Here is a 26,383-nt window from a genome sequence, read left to right on the forward strand (position 1 = left end):
TTGTATTTTGTTTGTTTGTTTTTTCTCCTCTATGCTGACTTTGGCCCGTTTTGCTATCTTTTCTGCAGATTTCTCTTCGGTAGATATCCAAAGTCCTTCTGAGGCCCCTGCTTTCTGCGCACTCCTATTTCTGGTGGTAACAGGGCTATGATCGGTGAAAATCCTTCTATCCCCGTTTGTACTTTCACTCAATTAAATGTACTTAACCTATGTTTCTCTCTCTAGAGGCTCCTTTTGACAGCTAATTATCTAATTCAAACTGATAAGACACCGAGTTGTTAAACCTCCCAAGTCATATACTTTGATTTAACAAAGATTTTTCTGAAGGCCATGTTGTAACTCAAAGGAATTTCCGTAACAGGAATGTCAGGCACAGTGCCAGACCTATTGGGAACTGAGTTATTGAAAAGATTGATTTTGTGCTCAAAGGATCCAGTACCTAATAACTTACAATTTATATGTGTTCTCTGGCCCTGATTTAAGGATACTTTTCTACTCTCACATATCAGGTAACCAGAATGCTTTTTGGGGAAAGTTGGCTTCCATGCCCCACTGATATGTATTGGTTGCATTTTGAAAGCAAGACATCACTAAGAAATAAAAATTTTTCCCCAACATATACTCTACCTTCTCCTCTTCCCTATTTTAAATGCACTAAAATTTATTTTAAATTTTGTAAGAAACATTCCTAAAATTTTGATAGAACAAAATAGAAGTTTAATCTTTTTTTAATACTAATGGCTATAGTCTATTAAAATCAGTATTATTAGCCACTCCTTTATAGTTTTGTTTTGTTTGTTTGTTTATTTGATTTTGCTTGAAAGACCTATAAAGTCAGGCTTTTAGTATAAGAAAAAACAAACTATAATAATGCTGCAAAAAAACCCCTAATTTTGTAAAGGGAACAAAAACCTAAGATATTTAAGAGTCAGTCATATCACCTTTCTCAACATTCTCACTTGCTTCCTCAGTTGACTTCCTCCTTCTCTTTTACTTCTTTTACTCCCTCCTTTTTATTTGCCTCCTTTCTCTCTAATACCTTCTTTGCTTTTTTTTTCTACTTCATTTCACTTCCTCATATGTTTTCTCTAACAGAAGACCATCTCAGCCATTGATCATTCATCCATATCTTATACTTACCTATAAGAGAAATCCATATCTTATACTTACCGATAAGAGAAGAGTGGGTTGCAAGCTGTAAACTCATAATAATCATGAATTATCTGAATTATCTGCATTGGCATGCTTGCTCAGGATACTACCCTGTCTTTCGCAGAACCTGGGTTTATGTCCAAGCATCATTTACCTAAATATAAATTTTCTTACACTTTGAACATAATCTTAGCCTGAGTTTCCTTCTATCCAATACACTTGTTTGTAGATTCTATATCTTTTAAAGCAGAAAGATGTATTTCAAATTATTTCCATTGAGAAAGAGTAAACAATAAATGCCTTTAATAGGTTTTTGAAAAGAAGCCACTGGTACATATATTTTAGAACTGGGCAATATTTTTCTCCAGTCTTTTATAATTAAGCGAATAATCCATTATTGTTAAAGGAAGACTGATTTCATCTTTACTAACTGTTCTAATAATTGATACTTTTATTGGGCCCCTACTATTTCCAAGACACCATGTTAGGAAAATTATGTAGGCTCCAATCCAAACAACAAACTTATAAAGACAGGTTTTAGAAATTCATTTTAAGTATTGAGGAAATTAAGGTTTGCAAGAGTTAAAGTATTTATCCATAAGTTACAGCTGCAAATGGCAAACTGGAATGCTAATAGAATTCTATCTGACTTGTTCCATTACCTTTGGCTGCTTTTTCAACTGTGAAACAGAATCAAGTACATATTGTGACAACACTTCAGAGCCTATCCCAAAATCTCATCTTAAATTTGTATCAGAGTGAACTTGGTGGCTAGAACTGCCTATACATGTCCAGCAATATGAGGAGCAGCCATTCAGAGTTGCAGGTCTGAGTATGTCTTTGTGAATGATGAAGAGAGCTTGTTCTCCTTGCTCTTTTCTTTACTGCCACCCCTCCGCCATTTTTCCTCTTCCTCACACTGGTCTAGAGAAAAGGAGAGAGAAGGTTGCTAACTTCACCCAATGTGTCTGCATGATCACCTCTGCTGAAGGTTTCAGCAGGGGAGCAGATCGAATATAACTGCAAAAATCAGATTTGAGGATTATCTATGGATTTCATTTTCTATCTTCCCCCAAGATAATAAAAAGTTGGCTGTATCTGTGTCAAATTTATTACCTCTCTTAACTAGTTTATTTATTTATTAAGATTTCTATAATACTGCCTTTCTAGATATGCTGAGACATTTTAAAATGTAACATCTTGAAATGTAAGAATCATGACTTTTTAAATGGCTTCATATAGAATGTTTTTATGTGATCATATGTAAGATGATCAAGAGGATTCTAGATGTTAACTAACAAATTTAATAATTGATTTTTACCTTTAAATATGACATCATTACATTTAACTGAAGTGATTTAAAAACATACTAAGTTTAACTTTACTTTTTATTCTCCATTTTATTCTATTTCTAATTTGATAACTTTGGAATTAGCTACAGAATTCAATGCTATTGAAGACAAGTTACACAAGGCAGAAATGTATAGATGTGTATTTTTCAAGAAAAATGATTTATAAGCGTATATTCATCTATCTAATAAATCCGATTTTATCAATATTATATTGTTTCTAACACAAAGACATGTGACAAAGAGAATATAAACCAAAATACCTTTAAAATAAACCCAAGTGAGAGAAGTTGTTAGATAAATTAGAAAAAAAAATGTATTTTTTAATGAATTACTTTACATGTTCATTTTTAAGCTTCCTTGTTTTCAATCTCAATTTTGCTCATATAAACACATATTAGAAAATGCCTTAGCATTAGTTTACAGATCAAATTAAATTCAACCATGCTGCCTTTGAAGCTTATTCATTAAAAATGTTTATCTGTCTGATCCATCCACTTTTTACCAGCACTATGTGAAAATAGGCTGATCATTTAAATTCTCTTAACATCTGTTTCCTCTTCTTTAAAACAGGATACTAATCACCAGTCTGTTCTATGTCAAAAGTCATTTCAGGACTGAAGATGCTTATGTAAATAAAAATGGCTTGAAGAACTATATGCAAACTAAACCTTTAGTCATGGTACAATTTTTTTTGATGGTCACTGAAATGAAATTTCAAATAAACAATTGTACTTTTTTTCAGTCAATCACCAAATGAAATACATTACACATTCTCACATACATTTCTACAAAACAGTTGTTGAAAACTTTGGCATTGCTTTATGGAATTATAAGGTCATAGTGTAGAATACACTTTTCCATTCATACCATTTGTGAGTCAAGCAATCAATATTTATAACAAAAAAATAAGAAGAATGATTTCTGGAGGTAAAAGCTTTCAATGTGGGTAGATAAAGTAACTACAGGTATATTTCCTTTATATTTATGAACAAAAATCAAGAGTCATTTCTCTTCATAATTATATATGAAAGTATAAAATAATTCCCAGATACTAAACAAGCACATAACTTATGTGTAATAATATTTCATTTATCTCTAATTTAGACACACAACAAAGGTTTGTCTCTGGGGAAAAGTCAAAAAGATTCAATAAGAAAAGCTAATTGTACTTGTTATATTTTAAGAGTACAGGTAACATCTCTCATAGGATGTATTTTTTATAATCAACAGCTTTATTTTATACATCACCTTTTACTCTAATGATTATGTATTACGTCTTTTATGAATGTTTCTAATATGCTCAGAAAGAATGAATCTCTTTCTACTGTATTTTATACACATATAATAATATTTTTCATAGGAATGTATTGTTTTTGTATATATCCTTCACCTAAAATAGATTATATTCTTTGAGATCAGTGACAATGATTGTTTTCTTTTAATCATCAGAGGTTACCCCATCTCTTAGATGCATAGGTACTTAAGATGTTTGTATGCTATCAAATTATAAAGAAGTAGCAGAGAGAATTAGTATAAAATCAAACACATGTAGCAATAAATTGATAATTTCCAACAAAGAAAAAGAAATGAATAAATAGACAAAAAGAATAGCAAAGGTACAGCAATTTGAAACCATTTCTGTTACAGCCACTCAGCCATTTTTATAGGTCCCCAAAATATGGCTAACTTACAAGACGACATGATTACTAATGTTAGATTTTAATAATACAGCAAAAAGAGAAAACTGTAATTTATTTCAAATATTTTATTTTGTAGGGGCACTGAAGTATACAAGAAAAACTTTAAAATATGTTATTAAAAATATACATTCGCTACTAAAATACTGAAAATACAAGTTATTTTAATTGACTTTCCAGTAATATTTCCAAGTGTGATTTAAATCAACATGATTTATTTTTAAACTTTACTTATTTTGAGTTTAGGGCTTACAAAATAAAGATTAAGTACCTAATAAAACTGTTTATATGGTGCCCAACGAATGCAAAGAATATATGTGTGTGTGTGTGTGTGTGTGTGTATAAGTATGCCTGGTGTGAAACCACTCAATAGTCTCTTCTGAACATGTTGATAAAGAATAATCATTAGTAAATGTTTATCAATTAAAAGAAAACATAAAAGGTATTATGTAACTAAAAATCATCTTTTAGAAATGGTTTATGCAGGAGGAATTAAAATATAAAATGAGATCTTTACAATATTTTACCAGGCAAACGCCCATTTAGAAAAGTATTTTATTAGCTAATTGATATATTGAAATGAATGATTTTCTTTCTTATTTAGTCAGCTTTCCATTAGTATGAAAATGGGAGCAGTTTGAACCTTGATTAATGGGTAGAAAGAAAATAAAGTTACTTTTTCAACCTTGATGTTAACTGTGAGGCAGTATGAATGTAATTTCTTGAGGAATTGAAATTATTTACATATGACAAAGATGTAACCCATCCTGATGCATTCTGTAAGTAGAAAGCAAAACTGACTCTATAGGAGTATTTTCCTCTGAAGAACTGATGGAATGTTATGTTGACAATGGTAAAAAAAAAAAAAATTACTTTTCTTATAATTTCTGAAATGGCTCAGTAGAGCTTAATAAATTATATCATCTCTAAGGCTTGGTTCCACAGCCTTAATTTAGTGGTACAAATCTAAAGATTGTATTTTCACATATTTAGATATGCCTTGCAGAAGTCAGCGAATGTTTTCTGTAAAAGACACAATAGTAAATATTTTAGGCTCTGTAGATGATATATCTGTCGCAACTACTCAACTCTATTGTTTTATAGAACATAACCACTGACAAAACTCAGAAGAATGGGTATGGCCTTGTTCTAATAAAACTTTATTTACAAAAACAGGAAATTTGCCTATAGTCTGTGATAACCCCGTGGATTTAAACATATATAACTCTGCTAATATAACTAGGAAGTCTAATGTTTTGAAATATACCTTCTAGTCACCCACCCCCCAACTCTTGTCAACATCGAACATATAAAGTTCCATTAAAATTATATTCATATTATAGAATTTTTATTCAGTATTGTTTAGTGTACTCTAACATGCCTTTTCATAATAGGAAATGTTAGTCTTAAAAGAAAATATTAGGTAAGATTGTTCTGTAATGAGTATTAAAGAGTTGAGGAACTCAGTCAATGCTTCACAAAAGGTCAATAACCTAGGTGATGCACTATATAGGTCAATTTACTACAATGGTCAGTATTCCTACCAAAGCACTCTACTGTTGAAAAGTAAATGCTGGCAACTCAGCCCACACTTTATTTCTGAAAGCAGATATAATGAAGAGATTAGAAATAATCTATTTCATTTTAATGTTTAATTCTAAGGAAGTTTATAAGGCAACATGTATTGATATTACTTCAAAAATTCAAATATATTGATATTTTCTGACTATTCATTTCAAGGTACAGTATATTTCTATTTATTTCATAAATATATTCATCTTTCTATATAGTGAATATTGGAGAACTTTAGTAGAATTTTAATTTAATTAAATGTAATTAGATTTAGCAAGAAGTAACTAAAGCAATTATACTAAGAGTTTGAAATCCACTGGAAATTTTTATCAGAAAAGAAAGAATGTAAGTTTATAAATTCACTGGTTACATATTCATCATGAATGGTATTTTACTATATCTTTAGTGAGTCATAAAGAAATTGTGAATATTAGGGACAAGAACAAATACTGATTCTGTATATCCTTCTCTGTCTGTAACATGAGGATGAAATCAGGATATACTGGTTTCAATTTTTTCTCAGAATCTGTCCTTTAATTATTTGATACAATAAATTCACCTACTCCTTTGTATAATAAGTCACAATTTCTTATATAATTAAACCCATTAAAAATTATTTTTAAATGACAACAAAACCTACTTATCTTCAGTAAAACTGTAACTAGAAGTCATAGAAGATTAAACTAATTGTTTTCTATTTAAAAAATCACTGTTTTATTTGAATAATGTTTGAGATTTTTAGTGTCCCACATTTTGGGTAATGAAACTGTGTGATGATTTTAGCACTTAATAAAAACCATAAAATTTTAGTACTGGAAAAGTCTCTAAAGTCATGTAGTTTGACTCCATTTTGCCAGTGATTAAAATTAAAGCCTGAGGAATAAGTGACACTGAAGGTCAGAAATACAGTTATTGGTAGACTCTAGTTTGAAACTCATGATTTGTCCAATTTTTCTATAATTCATTGTTCTTGAAATAGGTTAGATAAAGAGTGCAGATTATACAATAGATAAAGCTCCATTCTTGAAGAAGTAACACAAGTTAACCACTACTGAGAACTTTGATAGTCCAGATATGACACAAAGGACTTTCAACATACACCATCTCACTTGATCTTCCCAATAGCTTTCTTAGGTAGGCATTATTATTACCTCTTTACAGATGGGAAAACTGAGACCAAGAAAGATTAAATTTTTCTAAGTCACACAGCTAGTAAATGCCAGACACAAAACTTGAAGCTAGGCAGTTGGAAAGAGAATATGCTTAGACCCCATTCAATTTGCCATCCATTAGTAAACCTCCACTTGGTCCACTTGTTAAATTAGCAGATGTATCACCCTCCTTTAAAAACATGCTGATTCATGCCCAGGTCTACCAAATGCCTGAAACTGATAAGGCTACTTCTTATATGTAAAGTACTAGAACAGTGACTGACACAGAGTAAATCGAAAGTAAAATTCTCTAACTGGTCTCTACATTCACTAACTTTTCCAAGTAACCAACTACCTATGAGCCACAATTAACTGGAAAGGTGGTTATCTAGTGTACTAATTTCCATACTGAAAGAGTAAGAATTCCTTAGTCTTTCTGCCACAGAAGGACTGGATATGCATGAACATATTATTTATTATTTATTGTTTCTCAATTTTGGAAATTGTTCCTTGGGATAAAGTTAAACCATAATTAGTTAAGGAGGTTAGCCACAAAAAATAACCTGCTACTCCATTCTGTGAAAAAAACACACACGAATGACAAATGCACCTGTATATAATCAAGTCCATATTTCCTTAATAGTTTATGGGAAAGGAATCAAAAGTGTGATTACCCATACTGTCAAAATTAGTGATTTTTTTCCCAGAAAATATAGTGTCATTAAAATTTCCAAGAATGGAAAGACACCTATGGAATTAGACCTTAGTCATTTTTACATTGGGGACAAAGACTGTGTATTGAAGGCTGTATAATCACAGGTGAGATTCTTTATGTCTCTTATTTTTTCATTTAAAAGTGAAAAAGAAACAATAATGAGTCTCATAGAGTTGTTCTGAAATTAATTAAGCTTCTAAATGTAAGGTGCTTGGAACAAGGCTGGGTGCATGTAAGTGCTACTCTTCCTTCTTCATGTATACCTTTAGGTTTTTAGGACTTTGAGTAAACACATTATGTTAAGTGTTAATTAATAACTTCAAATCAATCACTTCAAAGTCTTATTTTCAATGTAATCAAGAACCTTGATGATGTATTTTACCTTTTAGGAACACGTATTATTTTATTTCTGTAAATGATTAAGATTGCTGCTGTTGACAGCCTTAAAAGTGTCTCAGTCCAGTGATCAGTGACTGAAAAAGAGCTACATTTTATAACTGATGTGATATCCTGTCCCTTGAGAGGCAGAACTGTCATATTGATAGTAATATTCTATTTCCAGAATGAGCATCTGAACCACAATATTAACTCTCAGACATTCTACACCATGTCAGCAAGGCTTTAATGCTAAGACAACTGGAAAGCTGAAAATTTCAAGCAAATGATTTGAACATATTTCTTAAGTCTGCACAATTATCAAATACTTATTTTGACTTGTAAAATATTGAGATTATGACTTGTTTGAGTTTCCTTTAGCATAACAGACTCCAATTTGGGCATTTCTGAATATATTTACAGAAGGGAGAGCAGCTGACAGGATGTCCTGATTTGACTCAGCGAAATGGAAGAAAAGTTCCATGCACTAGGATTGCTGGAGGTCAGAGTTTGTGCTGCTGAAATCATTCTTTAGCCTCTTTCATCTCCTTCATGTACCCAGGGGCATGTGCTACAAGCCTGGAGAGCAAATAAGTGAACACTTTAAGAAGTTGTTTTACTAAGACATCCAGGAATTTGAAAACAGGGGACTACAAACTTTGTGGCCTAATTCTTGAAAGGTGGGAAAATGGGAAGGAAAGATTTTTTTTTCCCTCATTCAAGTGAGAAGACTACATGAATCCCCTCAGAGGCTGAGACTTACAGAGCAGTGTCCAAAGCAAAATAGCAGGGGGGCCTGGCTTGACCAGGAAATTGGACAGTATGTCCTAGAATGAGGAACACAAACCAACAGATGTTTAAGCAGAAATCAGGGTAGAAGAGGAGTGGATGATGTGCATGAGCAAATGCTGACAGAAGGAAACAGACTGCTCCACATGATAGCTAAGAGATTAAATTCTCAACCATATTTAATTTCTACCTTTCAACCAGATGAATGGAATTAAAAATGAGCTTACTGGGATGATATAGCGGTAAGAATCCCATTTGGAAGGCTAAACGGGATGAATTCAAAGCCTGACTTGGTCATTGTCAATGAATATGATGATAATACTGACCTCAAAGTATTTGAAGGAGGATTAAATGAGTTAATTTATGCAACTGAAATTTTCACACATCACTGGTGGGTCTGCAAATGAAACAACTCATCTGAAAACCAACCTGTCAGTTTCTCATAATGATAAGTATCTACCTAATTTATGAACCTTCTAAATATTTATTCAAGAAAATTAAAACATATATATATACAGTAAAAGCACCTTACACTAGAATGTATCTCTCTAAAAGAATATATAAAATATCTAACATTAGGAGTGCTTTTTCTCTGAACTATAGAATTATGGTGAATATTTTCTCTCTTTAGGGTAATTTTAGAAAATTAATTTAAAAATTTTTTGGTGTATGGAATAATTTTATTTGTATTTCTCTAACAATTATGTGATTTTACCACTGGAGATAGATATGAGGAACATGGGAGAGATTTCCTTTGTCTGCAAATGATTGGCACTAATAAGTGACTCCCTACAGTGTTCTTTTACAATTTCCACGGTGTTGTGCTGGGTGAGCATAACAAATACTGAGAAACCATTAGGTTCTGAGAAATTTCTGGGAATGGAAGACATTTAACCGTCTCAAAAAAAACAAAAAACAAAACAAAACAAAAAACACTGTAAAGTAAATGCCATTATTTCAATAGAAGAAATAGAGACAAGTCAGAATTAAGATCATTACTTTGCCTAGTTATATAAATAAGGGTTAGAGCCAAAGTTAAAAACAACAACAACAAACTAAGTAGCTGAATGAACCCCCAAATCCATGTTTCCTTTGTTATACCATACTGTTACATTCATTTTTGCTGGGTTTTCTTTGTTTTGATATGATTTTGTTTTATCATAAATAGTATTTCCTTAAAACTTCCCATTTATTGGGATATAGGAGCTCAGTTTTTGTTTTTTTAAATTACCTCTTTTCTCTGCTTTTAATAGGGAAAAGTGATGTATAGGGGAAATGGTATCCACTGGTGTCCAAAGGAGCTTCACTGATCTTTGCTCTTGGTTGCTAAATTTGTCTAATTCTTGACCTGTAAGACTTGTCATGCCTGCCTTGTGTGGGATTATATGTAGGTGCCATTTCAGAGTCCAGAACCACAGACTTTTGCTATATATATCCAAGTTCCAACCTCTGCAAGTCTATTTGTGCTAATCCAAAGGCCTCCCTGTGTTCCTTGCACTTCCATGCCTCTAGCCAGTCACCAGCGATTATCTTCCTCTCTTTTATACACATTCCGGCCATGGGGATCCAGGAAGCTGCTATAAAATCATATATTTAGCTATATCTACTTGTGATACACCATTATCCCATGGCTTTTAAACATATGTGAACATCTAGGTCTCTGCCTAATGGTTTTAAATAAGGTCTTACTATGCCTGGGGATACATGTTACAAACTCACATATACTTGGGCTCCAACATATCTGTCTAGACTATGATGGCCCTCTCCCTCATTTCATGCACCTATGAGCCCAGAGGCCAGGGAAAACATCCTTAAACCTCCCCCTACTCTCTCTTTTCCTCCTTCTGTTTCCCTGACTTGCCAGTCAATCCCTTAGTCTGGAAAGAACAAGTCTTTCTTTTATTTATTTATTTCAATGTAATTTTTAAAATCTATTAAAGATCAGCATGTTTAAATGGCTTAGGCACCAAGAGAAAAAAAGGAATTATCCTATCAAAGAAATCCTCAGCTCTGCTCTTCCTGGGATAGTTTAAACAACATTTAAATAGTATTAAACAATATTTAAATGAAATCAACATATACTTTTTCTCTCAAAATTTCTATTTTTAAGCCTATTATCTTTCTGCAAAATCTCATTCGTACTCTCAGAATCTAAAAGTTAGTTGAATTTTGTATTTGCATTATTTCTAGATTCACTGTAAAATGCTGTCTCCTACTCCTGCTATAGGCAAATGAAGTTTTAGGTTAACTGAGGAGAGGGTTTCACTTAAGTGAAAGCAAAAGACAAAGAAAACCACATAAATATTTTATTAAAATGAATGCCAATTACTAAATATATTTCTTATTGTCAAAAAATATGGCTGGGACTTCTTCCTAAATGTTCTCCTAAGTGCCATATTTTCTATATCTGAGTGACTTTGCATTATTCTTCTTCCTGGAAGTGCTACAGCATCTTTCATTTTATTTTACTTATATAACTAATATAAATTTCTGAAAGTTTAGTATGTATTATTTTTGGTATAAAATTTTCTTTACTGCTTTAAGGACTGAATGAGCTCCTTCTTATAAATGATTGGCAAGTCTTCCTATGTAGCAGGTATGGTTCTGTCTTTGACGAACTTCAAGACAAATGTGTATAGATAAGCTTTTACAAAGAGCCAGATGGTAAATATTTTAGGTTTTGTGGGTGATCTCCATCACATTTCTTGTTCCCTTCACCTTCATCCCTCTTGTTCTCCTTCTCCTCTACCTCTTGCAATCTTCTAAACATTCAAAGACCATTCTTAGCTCGCAGGCCTTGCTGCAATTTCCCCAGTGTGCTATAGTTTGTTGACCACTTTTCCAGATCAAGGGGGTAGATAATAAATACACACATACACAAAAGTGTGTGTGCACATAGGAAGTGAATGTTGAAATAAGAAAATGAGTGCATGCATCTGACAAAGGTCTATTATTCAGAATCTACAAGGAACTTAAACAAATTTACAAGAAAAAAGCAAACAACCCCATCAAAAAGTGGGCAAAGGATATGAACAGACACTTCTCAAAAGAAGACATTTATGCAGCCAACAGACATATGAAAAAATGCTCATCATCACTGGTCATTAGAGAAATACAAATCAAAACCACAGTGAGATACCACCTCATGTCAGTTAGAATGGCGACTGTTAAAAAGTCAGGAAGCAACAGATGTTGGCGAGGCTGTGGAGAAATAGGAAAGTTTTTACACTGTTGGTGGGAGTGTAAATTTGTTCAACCATTGTGGAAGACAGTATGGCAGTTCCTCAAGGATCTAGAACCAGAAATATCATTTGACCCAGCAATCCTATTACTGGGTATATACCCAAATGATTAATGATTATAAATCATTCTACTGTAAAGACACATGCACACATATGTTTATTGCAGCACTGTTCACAATAGCAAAGGCTTGGAACCAACCCAAATGCCCATCAATGATAGACTGGATAAAGAAAATGTGGCACAAATACACCATGGAATACTATGCAGCCATAAAAAAATGAGTTCATGTCTTTTGCAGAGACATGGATGAAGGTGGAAGCCATCATTCTCAGCAAACAAACACAGGAACAAAAAACCAAACACCACACGTTTTCACTCATAAGTGGGAGTTCAACAATGAGAACACACGGACACAGGGAGGGGAACATCACACACCAGGGCCTGCTGGGGGTTGGGTGGTAAGGGGAGGGAGAGCATTAGGACAAATACCTAAGGCATGTGGGGCTTAAAACCTAGATAACAGGTTGATAGGTGCAGCAAACCACCATGGCACATGTATACCTATGTAACAAACCTGAATGTTCTGCAATGTATTCCAGAAATTAAATCAAAATTAAAAAATAATAGAAAAAAGAAAATGGGTGTATGGCTATTTTAAAAAAATATGTCAGAGAAATGACTTCATTCAGAAAAGGTGACATTTGTGGAAACATCTTGAATGTAGTGAATAAAATAATGAGTCATGGAAAGAACCAAGAGAAGATCTTATAGGCAAAAGAAATATCAGGTAAAAATTTTGGGAGCTGAGAAATAAAAACAAGCAATATGTCTTGAATGGAGCAAATAAGTTAAAGTGTGATAAGAGATAAGATCAGAGATGAAGATAACGATAATGTTATATAGAGTGTTATAGGCAATTATAATTATTGAGGATTTACTCTAAGCGTAATGAGAAGACATTGGGGGGCAAATGCACCTGACCCAGGAGTTAGAGAAGCTTAACGATGGCATTTAGTGGAAGCCGGAGGGAGTGCAGGCCCAGATGCTGCTCAATACACGTACCAACAATATGTGTCAGCAGGTCTGATACCATGTCCATGCACTGCTCCAGTCCCTCACACCATACTGACCTAAGCATTAACACTCATCTGCCACTTAACTTCTGCTTTACCAATTACATGCTGCTATGGTCTGAATATGGTTTGTCCACAACAAAACTCATGTTGAGGCTCAGTCTTCAAAATGGTGGTGTTGAGAGGTGTTGCCTTTAAAAATGATTAGGTCATTAAAATGGATTAATGTCTTTTTTATGAGACTGGGTTAGTTCTCATGGGAATGGATTTGTTCTCTTGGAGATAGATTAGCTCCCATGAGAGTGAGTTGTTATAAATGGGGTTGCCACCATGTTATTTATTTTTTTTGCATGCATTCATTTGCCCTTCCACTTTTCTACCATGTTATAACATAGCATGAGGCCCTTGCCAGATGCAGCCATTGGATCTTGAACTTCCCAGCCTGCAGAACCAAAAGCTAAATAAACCTCTTTCTTCATAAATTACCCTGTCTTAGGTATTCTGTTATAGAAAAAAAAGTACTAAGACACATGCAAATTTCTAAGAGTTCTAGTAAAATGAATGAATGAATAGATATGTAGAAGACATATGGGTAGATAGATAGATTTCTTGCCAGTACATAAATGCAAAGCACAAAAGCCAAGAAAGAAAAGAGGTTTCAGGAAGGAGAAACTGATCAATGTGTCAAATGTTTTGAGTGGTTGTTAGTCAAATGTGGACTGGAGGACTGAGAACTGATTTAAATTTGATAAGTATTGAGGGCTAGGAACCTTGACCAAAATGGATTCAGGGATGTTGGGGAGATGAAGACTGAATCACAGTGGATTGAACAGAGACATATACGACACAGCAGAAACAAGTCTATAACTTTGTTGAGAAATTTTGCAACAAAGAAAAGCAGACAAAAAAGAGGCATCTACTGGAAAGTGTTTATTTTTAAGAAGGAAAATATTGAAACAAGATTTATTCATATCATTAATTAGAGAGGTAGAGGTTAATGACAGACAAAGAGGGAAGACTGTGAGGACAAATTTCTGATTTGATTCTGATTTGATGGAAGGTGAGAGAGTGTTGGCCCTCTCTTCTCTTTTTTTATTGAGATGGAGTCTTGCTCTGTCACCCAGGCTGGGGTGCAGTGGCCCAATCTCAGCTCACTGTAACCTCTGCCTCCCAGATTCAAGAGATTCTCATGGCTTAGCCTCCGGAGTAGCTAGGATTACAGGAGTGTGCCATCATGCCTGGTTAATTTTTGTATTTTTAGTAGAGATGGGGTTTCACCATCTTGGTCAGGCTGGTCTTGAGCTCCTGACCTCAAGTGATCTGCCCTCCTGGGCCTCCCAAAGTGCTGGGATTACAGGCATGAGCCACAGTGCCTGGCCCTTCCTTTTTATCTTAAGTGTTCCCTTCTACTATAGTCTTCACTTGTACGAATAATTTGTAGCTTTGTTTTGTTTCTATAGCTTTCTATTACCTTCATGTGATAGGGTAATTTATCCTCAACTAGGTTAAAATCTCTGAAACAAAACCAAACATAGTACATTATTTTTGTAAGCAGCTATCACCTTTTTGTTTGATTATGATTATCATGTCGACTATTTGAAAAATGTATGTATGTTTAAACACACATGTATATAGATATAGATGAAGTCCTTTTCATATGACTTAATTATCTTAATTAGGATATTATGAGGAATAATCAGGACCCAATGTGTTGAACAACTGAGCTGTGATTTTTTTCATTTGTGTTTCTTCTGTATAATATACCTTCATGGAGTCAGTCATAATTACTAATAACTATTTTTGAAAATACATTAGTATAAATATGTTTTGTCATCAGAATATTCACTAGTAGCTAAAGATGGCAATGGTTAAATTTTATATAGATGTTCTCTGATAAGTCAGGGAATATCATGATGTGAGATCCAGCTTATGAAGCCAGTTGTTCAATGTTCAAATATATGCAGCAATTGGTTGTTCTATTAAGTGCAGGGAGTTCAAATGCCTAGAATAAGTGTTTAATTATGAGTCAAAAGTAATTTAGTGGTGCCTGAGTGTACATTTTAATAATGGCACACCAATTTGCATTTAAATATTCACAAGTTCACTGCCTTTTGAGAAAGTCTATTCAGTTATAAAATAAGCTTTTGAAGACACGTGTCTGGTTGATTAATAGCTGGGAATAGCCCCAATGTTATACAGATAAGCTATTGACACTACCACATGTGAAATTACACAAGTTATTTTATCAATGTAATTTTTAACCTACTGAAATGCATAATTTCAGTAGGTTAAAAATTGACACATACAATATCAAAAATGATTAACAAAATAATAAAAATTCACAAATAAAATTATCTGTATTGTTGAAATATTTAAACATCATAATAAATTTAAAAGTAAATGCTTGCAAATCAAAACAGAAATGCTATTTTTTAATTTTCTATTACACATTTCTTATCTATAATATAGAAAAGGAGAAGACATACTACATTTTACCCCTTAATCTTGGCTATAAATACAAAGAGCAAAAGTTCTTTGTTTAAAACTAGCAAAGTGTATAAACTAATTTACTGCATGGATGCTCATAATTGATGCTTTCTACTCACTTCAGATCTCCTATAAGTACAATACACCTGTAATTTTCTTGAGGCCATCCATAACGCATACCAATGAAAAATCATATCTAATCAACAAGAGCAAAGATTGTGATTTGTGCAGTCCAATGCATTTCCGTGTTATAAATGCAAATTTGTACAAACACTATCTCTAGTATCTTAAGGAATACTGGGAATAGTTAATGCTAAAAAAAAACACAGGATTAAAACTAAATCTCAATAATATTAAGAACAAAATCCGATGATCTGTAGCTAAGACTATAGCTTATTTTATGGAAAATACACTTATTTAGTTCCCATTTGAAAACTCTATTGTCAGTTTTACTTTGGCTTCCAAGTCCTATCACTAAAACTTAAAATATATGTCTCCTATTCTATTGAAAATAGGGAAATCGAGTAAAGCTACAATAATTAGATCTGGACCTGGAGAAAAAAATAATTTATAAATATATTGTTTCTTCATTATTTTAAAATAAATGTTACTTTCCTATATTTTTAAAATAATTATTACTCATCTATCTTTGGCTCATTCCCTGAAACGCACCTGCCCAATACTTCCATCATATGTAATTGTTAATAATCAGTGTCTGCTGTGATGGGTAGCATTATCTCTGCAGTGTTTGAATGTGAGATGACGAAGTGATCATCTTGCAGCTCAGTATTGATTATACATCTGTTCTTTATACCATGAATAAATTGCAGTCCCACCTGGCAATATCTCTATTATTGTCATTCTAGGTACCAGAAATCCAATATTTCGATTCTGAATAAATCAATTCCACTTTGATTTCTGGGTGTTAGGACGGTATTTTAGCTAATCTAACAAAATAAATCACAAAACATTTTTGTTTTGATTTTCCACTTTTAATTGTTTTGTTTTGCTGCTTATCAAGTTTCCTTTGACCACTGCATTCTTACCTAGATCAAATGAGAAATTAGAGAGATAGGAAGACATGAAGACACATTTTCTGCCTTTGATGTCTAACTCTTACACATGCTAATTGTGCACTTGACTCTATAACTCATGGAACATCAGATACGACCCTCCCCATAAGGTGTCTGACTATTACAGGAGTAAAAGTCCTTGCAAGCGCTAATCAGATAAGCCCTGTCAGGTAACAAGAGTGAATCTATAAAGTTGTACATAATTACCAACAAATGTTCAAAATTTATGTTTCCTAGATGATCAATATCATGTTGATGCTGACATTCAAACAGATGTTAACCAAGATGTTCTGCCACAGCATACTGGACTAGAGCTTGAAGATTCTCTTTGTGGTCACTGACACAGCCATTGCAATGGGGAAATCACTTCTAAATTGTTCATTTCAAGCCATGATGTAATGATAAAGAAGACAGAAAATCTTAATAGCCTTGTGTTGCTCATTTTGCTTTGAGTTCCTACAGATATGAATATGTGACAACACAAAAGACTCATGATTAACATACAATAACCATTATCTGTCAAACAGATCCTTTGACAATCCTGTTCCAGATGAATCAGATAAAGCATCAGTACCAATAACATAATATTGATAAGGAACATATTTATTTCCAAGAATCAGTAATACACATAAATAAAAATGAAAAAGAACTATGATACTTCAGGCTAAATGCAACAAGTAATCACCCATTTATTCATTCATTTAATTAAATTCACCCATTTAATAATTCACTCATTGAATTACATTCAACTTAGAATGGGTTGAGTTCGAGCAAAGAGTGCAATTATAGAACCGTCTTTGTGCTTTATCTAATGCTGCTTAAAAACAAAAGTAATCAGCATCTATTGCATAGGTTTTATTAGCCAAACACAACTTGAGGTATGTTACAAGACAGGAGGGCAACAATGAAATTTAAAACTTTTAATTATATTATTGCAGAATTGCTATTAAGATATTTTCAGATATTTATAAACTGGCCAACTTTACTTCTATCTTGAAATTAATTTAAATGTGTCCATAGTTAAGGTAATACATTTTTTAAAAGTAAGCCTTTTAACAATAAGAGTCTTTGATGTTTCATGGCATTCAAATTTCCTTTCATTAGTAACTTCTGTTTTCTTTTTTAAAAAACTTTCAACCTAATACTTTATTTGTTCCTAATTTGTAGAACTGTTTCAAAAAGTAGTAAATAATGCAATTTTAATTATATAAACAACTTATTTGAAAATTTTGAAAAATTATCAATGAAAATACTAAAATGCTAATAGCATCACCTCTCAAAGATAATTTTTACATCTCAGTATTATTTTTTGATGATAAAAATATATTTTATACAATTGTTAGATCACTAGTAGATTGTGTTACTCTTAAATGTCTCTGGAAATCAGTTAATATAAATGAATAAACACACTTCAAAGGGCCAAATATCTAATTATTTAAAATTGCATATACATTGAAATAAACTCATAAAATACTTTGTTGTGTATCAGAAAAAAAAAAAAAAACTATTGGAGAAGAATTCAGCAATTCCAGAAAGATTTTAGTGGATATGAAGAAATAATTGAGTGCTTGACATCTAACTTTGTAGGTCAAAACCTGAAAAGGCAACATCTGAAAATAAACTGATATAAAATTGTGGAATTTTTGTTGGGCGTTAGACTGGGGGTTTCATGAAAAAAATTGAGTACGTGACCTGAATTTCAGAAGGTGCAAAGAACAAAGGAAGAGTTAGTTAAGAGCCAGAAGCCAGTTTATGCCCTGGAATCTTGAAATAGTGGACGGATAGGATCAAGGTCACCTATGAACACAACCCACATGGTCAGGGAGGAGGTGAAAACCTAAAACAAATTAAATTCTAGCTTTCTAGTTATGAGAAATAGATATTGGGGGCATTTAGGTCTTCCTGAGCTAAAGCTTAATAACAAGGTTAAGCCCATGAACTGACTGACTATAACATACTATATAGAATGTATTACCTTGTTGAATTAAGTGATCAGTAGTCAGTTTACTTTTATCCCATTTAAAAACTTACCAAGTGATAAATAAGAATGCTGTGCACTAAGACAAAGTTCAGGACACTCGCTATCTATTCCAAATGGGTTTATTATCTGTCATAAAATACTTTTAAAAGTTAACTATATTTGATTTGCATATTATAATATTTGTGCATATATTTGCAAATCCAAATGTACCGTCAATGAAAGAAAATTATATATACTGGTTGTAATTAGCAATAAACTTTTTATTTACAATGTGGGGTATACACATTAACAATGAGTTATTCACAAAAAGACTATTGCAAATGTGTGTGTGACAGAGTACAACACTGCAAGTGTGAGGTCATGTGGAAAAGACACATTTATGATTATATATTCAAAGGAGCATTCTGAGGCAATATAGAACATTAAATAAAACTTAGAATTGCATCTCAAATATAAACTGGACAAAAGCTACTGCAAAATGAATTAAAACTTTAGTTAACAATTTTTATCGTTTAATTTTAACTTTATGCTTATTTCCAAATTTTATGTTTAAATTAGTATATTTTTCTATCACTAACATATTTTAAATATTTAGAGCTATTTTAAAGGCTTTTATGACAGAACATGTGTTACTGATTGTTTTAATGTGGACCTTCAAACTTACGTGTGCAAAATGTTACTCCAGTGGCCTGTCCATTGCTGAAGAACATAAGGTTGCTAAATCATATAATTGTTTTGTCTTTAACTCCCTATGAAGTAGTAAGGAGTAAGATTACATGATAATATAGAAAGTATGTTACTAGCAACAACTAAAATGAATATACAGCTTAGTGCACAATTCAGTGAGTAAGAAAAAGGTATTTTAGGAAAATAATAAAACCTTAACTTTTTATCTTCTTTCACCATAGCAGTAGAAAGCAAATTATGTCTCATTCAAAAATCCTCTTTATCCTTACATTGGATTTGAAATATCAATGATTATAAAGTTGTACGCTGTTGAAGGGTGTGATTGAGGGGCATCTTGTCCGCAATGCTGTCTTTTTCATGTGGATATTCATTATCATGCATAATCCACTGACTGCAAAGTAACTGACAGCCAGGTTGCTGCTGAGACAGGCCTTGTTCATGTGTTTCTGCACTATTTCAGACTCTGATCCATTAAATCCATGGAAGGTCACAGAAAGACTGAGGCATTTAAATTTTGTGTGTGTGTGTGTGGTGTGTGTGTATGCACATATGAGTGCACGTGTGTACAGCAATGAGAGAGAGAACAGTATCTTCTGTGTAGTTAATTTTTAGAAAAGTAGGCCGGGTGCGGTGGCTCATGCCTGTAATCCCAGCACATTGGGATGCCGAGGTTGGTGGATCACGAGGTCAAGAGATCGAGACCATCTGGGCCAACATGGTGAAACCCTGTCTCTATTAAAAATACAAAAATTAGCTGGGTATGGTGGCATGCGCCTGTAATCCCAGCTACTCAGGAGGCTGAGGCAGGGGAATTACTTGAACCCGGGAGGTGGAGGTTGCACTGAGCCGAGATGGCACCACTGCACTCCAGCCTGGCAACAGAGCAAGACGCCGTCTCAAAAAAAAAAAAGTAATCATTTCCAAGATATGACCCAACTATATCATTATAACCATTATTAGTAGAGTAGTGAATGAGCTGCTGTGAAAAATAGACTCAAAATACACAACTCAAACACCAAAGTTTTTTTACATTTCTTTAAATGTTTATATAGTGATCAAAAGAGTTTGTTTCATGGTCAAATTTTCTCTGTACAATAATCCAAAGACTCCATCATTCATAGAGTATCACCAGCATCCACTTGTTGCAGGGGGTGGAAAAAAGAGGATTTTGAGAAGGAGTAACTGCTCTTTAAGAGTTTATTTCTTTCTTTCTTGAAATGGTGTACATTGCTTCTCACTATCTATTTAATAGATCTCAGGCATAAAAATCTACTAAATCAAGAGAACATGAGAATGTAATACTATATGAACAGGAAGATAAAAAGATTTTTAAAAGACCACTAATATTCTTTGTAATCATCATTGCTTCTGGTTTCCAAATATTCCTACAATCTGTCTACACATCAAACATACTTATCCATATCTCCAAATAGAGAATAACTGCATTTAGTTATTGCATCTGGTTCATTGTCCAGAACATCTTGATCAATGCACATTCTCTATAAGCTAGAACCCTGCAAACTACAAGAGAAGTTATATACACCAATCCACACATAGTTCATATATCTTGATGAAGGAAGAATAGCCACCAAATTATCCATTTGGAAAAGGTAAGAATGAGCTACATAGAGCAGTTATGGAACCTGGCTATGCAAGCACCAAGAAGATCCATTGTTTGGGTGGTTGAGGATACTTTTTGATCAGACCCCTGATTATCTTTGAGATAAATTCCCTTATCTACTTTATGCACATCTATTGGCTGTCTCTATAACATCCTTCCTTATATATTATTATTCATTGTGACATCTAGCATCAGTTTGGATGACTATACCCCCTTGACTTCCATTCATAGCCCATTTTCTGATTGTGCATCTTTGGTGACAGTGAAGTTGTTTCATAATTACAAGCCTTGTGTTTTCATTGGTGATAAAGCACCTCAAAAACTTAAAAGATTTCTAGTCTATTAACATCATATGTAAATAATTATATCTAAACATATTTCCTGGAAACAGTTAAGGCTTTCTTATATCCTTTCTCTCTCTCTCTTTCCCTCACTCCTCTTGGAAAAAAAGACTGATGAGAAGAAAACACGGGTGCATGTGTCTTCTTGATAGAATAATTTCATTTCCTTTCAATATATACCCAGTAATGGGATTGATGAGTTGAATGGGAGTTCAACTCTTAGTTCTTTGAGAAATCCCCACAGGGAATCAACTCAGGTGCCTATCAGTGGTGGATTGGATAGAGAAAATGTGGTACATATATACCATGGAATACTACACAGCTATTAAAAAAGAATAAAATTATATTCTTTGCAGCAACATGGATGCAACTGGAGGCCATTTTCCTAAGTGAATTAACACAGAAACAAAAATCCAAATACTGTGTGTTCTCACTTATAAGTGGGAGCTAAACATTGGGTGAACATGGACATAAAGATGGCAACAACAGACAGGGCGGACTACTAAAGAGGGAAGAAAGGTTGGGGGGTAAAGGATGAAAAACGTCCTACTGGGTATTATGCTCATACCTGGGTAATAGATTTATTCGTACTCCAAACTGCAGCATTACACAATGTATCTTTGCTACAAACCTGCCCATGTACCCCCTGATTCTAAGTCAAAAAAGAAAATAAGTCAAATAATAAAAGTCAAAAAAGAAAAAGAAAAAAAGTCCTTTCTCTTATCTCTGCTACAATGCTGAATTGCATTTCGCTGAGAAATAGTTAAAAATCATTGTAACTCGAGACATTTGTATTCTAATCTCCTACCTTTTGGATCTAGAGGCAGGCTGGTTTTGTGTTATTGTGGACAACTCAAATAAGATAGGGTACTCCCTTTTATTTATGCTTTTAAGCCAATCAATTTTCATCTGAGCTCATTTCTCTTTCTTGAATTTCAATGCTACAAGGAAAAACAAAGTAGTATTTTAGCTCTTTCTGTCAGTTTTGCCTAGAAAAGTGTCCTTAACTCGAGCCAATTTTGTCCTCCAGGTGCAATTTGGCAACGTCTGGAAACTTTCTTAATTGTTAGGACTGTAGGAAAAGTACATTGTCTTCTAGTGGGCAAGAGATATTGCTAAACACACAATAATGCACAAGAGAGTGCCACACGAGAAACAAGCATCCTGCCCAAATGTCAATATTGCCACTGTTTAGAAAACCTGTCTGAGAGCTACAGCTCAGGAAGTATTTGCTCTACCCTCTAAATTATCTCATGAAATGATTTTTCCATTTTCTGCCACTATAAACAAATGAATGTACATCTCTCTTACCTGACACCTAACTACTGAAGCCAGAGTATGAAGGCCTGCCGTCAAGCAACAGATGCCAATATCATGTTTAGTTGTTGTTGTTGTTTTAAATAATGGTACTACTCCACTTCGAGCTAACAATTTCTGTATTATTTAGGGTGAAATTAACTGCCTTAAAAAGGGGCCTCATAATATGAAAGTCATAGATCAAATAAAATAGTAACTGACGTCTTGTTTACATAAAAGTCCAGAATTCTGTGGCTCTGCCATCCACAGGGACATCCCTTGTATAAGGCTAGTGAAAGAAAAAAGAGAAACTAGAAGAGGCACATCTCCTTTAAAAATATCTGACCTGAACATGGGCACATTACCTCTGCCCATATTCCATTGGCTAGAACTCAGTAATATGACCACATCTTTACTACAAGGGAAGCTGGAAAATATTGTCTACCTTGTTCTCAGAAAGGGGAAATGGATATTTGGAGAATATCTAGCAGCTTCTAGCACAATGACCAGTGATGATTTTATTGTTTTCCAAGAATGAAAATTCTAGGACAATTTCAGAATGTATACTGTGTATTAGTTTCTCAGTGCTATTGTACAAAATACCACATATTCTGCTGTTTAAAAACACCGCGAATTTATTATCTTACTGTTTTGTTGGTAATAAGTCCAGAATCAGTCTCAAGGGGATAAAATCAAGATGTCAGCAGGGCTGTGTTTCTTCTGGAGATCCTAGACAGCATTTCATTTCCATGCCTTTACAGCTTCTAGAGGCTGTCTGTATTTCTGGGCTCACAGCCCTGCACCACTATCAGCTCTCATTTCCTTTTCATATCTCCCTTTCTCCTTTTCCTTCCATTATATCATTACCTTTTCTCACTCTGATTCTCCTATATCCTTCTTATATAGGCTTTATTAATTATATTGGGTGCAACTGGATAGCCCAGGATAATCTCCCCATATTAAGAGCCTTACCTAAATCACATCTGTAAATTCCCTTTTGCCTCATAAAGTAAGACATTCACATGTTTACTGGGATTGTGACATGGACATTTGGTGGTGGAGTGGGGAGCAGGGATTATTTAGCCTACTATCAAATCCAATCAAGCAGGAACATATGTGCTTTCTTCACTGTTGTATCCCTGGTATTTACTACTGTGCTTTGAACAGGCTATATGTCTGATAAATATTTTTAAATAAATGAAATAATCAATATTTAAAATAATATATAATGTAGCAGGACTCGCAGAGTCCACAGTGCATTTTTATATGTTGATAATGAAAAACTTGTTATATTTTATCAAAATATTTTTATGATTGAAATTAAACCCTGCCTATTTTAGAGTCTGTTTATAATTTTGATGTTAGAGAAAAGAAAAACTGGAAAACCCCTTTTGACAATAGTGCATCTATTTGAATCTATCTAGAAAGAAATAATTCACTATATTGGGAGAAGTATGACCCTTTGTTACAAAGCTAATTAAGCTATTTTTTATTATATATCGAGCTGACATTCATCTTCATATAATTTCCTGCTTGCCACTTATTTTTCCCTTCTGAATAAACATAAAAGAAGACAATCTTTCATTTACCTAATGTGCCTTCAAATAGCTCTGAGTAGCCCATTTACTCACTTCATTCTTTTCTATGACAAGATCTTTAAAATTCTTGTGTTTAGGGTGACTTTTAGATCTTTCTAGTTTGTAAAGAAACTACTTAAAGTTGGTAACAAATAAAAACAAAATGTTCCAAGTTTTGTGAGATCAATATAGTATAAAGTGATAGTATTATTTACTTTTATCAGAAAAAAATAAGCAACCTAAGTATGTACTCAATCATATTTTGTTTATATTATTCATAAGTATATTTTTACCTCACAATGATCTCCTGGTGTAGGAAAACAGCCTGTTAGTTTAATACAAAATAGGTTCAAGCAATTTTTAATCTAAATGCAGATCTTCCATGGGGCCATGTTGAATGTTACCATGCTGCTTGTGACTGTTAGTGATAGCCTACCAAAATCAATCTAAATTCGGGTTTTCCTAGGAACTCATTACCCGGCATCTACTACTCCCATTCTTTATATTTCATAAGAATTATTTATTAATATAGTTTTTTCAAGTCTTTAAATGTTAAAAATGGCATTACTTTAATAAAAACTATCAGTGATATCTGATCCATCCCTGTGACTGTGGGCTCAAGTAGAAATACAACTTTCAAATACCTTGGATGATTTGGATGGACACAGCTGACATAACTTTCAGAAAGATGTAAGCAAAACACATGTCTGCCCCATCAAAATGCCAAAACCACACAGTGTATTTTAAACATATCTCCACATATGAAGAGCTTAGAGATGTATTGTAGCTTATTTATTTATTATGTATGTATTGAACACTATAATACATTATATTATCATTACATAAAAATAAATCTAAAATAAAATTACAGTATAGAATTAATATTATAAAAATTATATCTTTTTTTTTGAAAAATAAACTTAGAATGGTTTTGACTTACTCAAAAGAATGGAAATAGCCAGGCGTGGTGGGTCATGCCTGTAATCCTAGCACTTTGGGAGACAGAGGTGGGCAAATCATTTGAGGTCTGCAGTTTGAGAGCAACCTGGCCAGCATGGTGAAACACTATCTCTACTAAAAATTAAACGGGCATTGTAGTGGGCGCCTGTAATCCCAGCTACTCAGAAGGCTGAGGCAGGAGAATTGCTTGAACTGCGGAGGCAGAGGTTGCAGTGACCTGAGATCATGCCTCTGCACTCCAGCCTGGGAGACAGAGTGAGACTCTGTCTCAAAAAAAAAAAAAAAAAAAAGTTAAAAATCTAAAATTTTCATATATTAATATGCAGAATTTGGTCATATAAAGTTTTTACTTAAACAAGTCTTTGGGTATAAATTCTATTAATTTGTTCTGTTATCTTATTACAGACTTACAAAATTAGCATAATATTTTATTTTTAGTTTTTATGATACAGATATCCAGAAAGAGAAAGAACAGACTAAATAAAAGGATGTGCATTAAAAGTAAGAAAAAAAGGAAAATATCTTAAAATATCCTTAGACGTGTTTGCTACAATAAAAACTAAATAAAACAAAAATCCAGCATTAAATGTATTGTCAGATGTCACTTATGTTTAAGACATAAAAGACTCAGGTATATAAGTCCTCAGAAAGTATAGCTATATAAAGCATCACCAGAATTTGCTTATATGGCAGCCAACCAAAGACAAATTAAAAAAGAGTGTAAGACTACTAAAAGGATCAAGAGAATTTATACCAGTTAATTAATTTATATTTAAGTACCTAGTATAGATTCCCAAACAAACACTAAGGTCAAAAGGCATCCTGACAATAAAATCTGCACAAGGAAAACACAGAGCAATCTCATCATGATAAAGAGAAAAGTGGAAGAGTAATGTGTAGAAATAATATGTTAATTTTCTTGTTATATCACGGGAACAGAAAACCAAACACTGCACGTTCTCACTTATAAGTGGGAGTTGAACAGTGAGAAAACATGGGAGGGGAACAACACATACCAGGGCCTGTCATGGCGTGGGAGACAAGGAGAGAGCATTAAGACAAATACCTAATGTATGCTGGGCTTAAAACCTAGATGACAGGTTGATAGGCGCAGCAAACCACCATGGCACATGTATATCTATGTAAACAAACCTGCACGTTCTGCACATGTATCCTGGAACTTAAAGTAAAAAAAAAAAAAAATGTTATATGACAATAAAAGATGTTGCTTGAATCTTGAT

Source organism: Pan paniscus, chromosome 1 (genome assembly GCF_029289425.2).
Source record: "Pan paniscus chromosome 1, NHGRI_mPanPan1-v2.0_pri, whole genome shotgun sequence".
Lineage (NCBI taxonomy): Eukaryota > Metazoa > Chordata > Mammalia > Primates > Hominidae > Pan > Pan paniscus.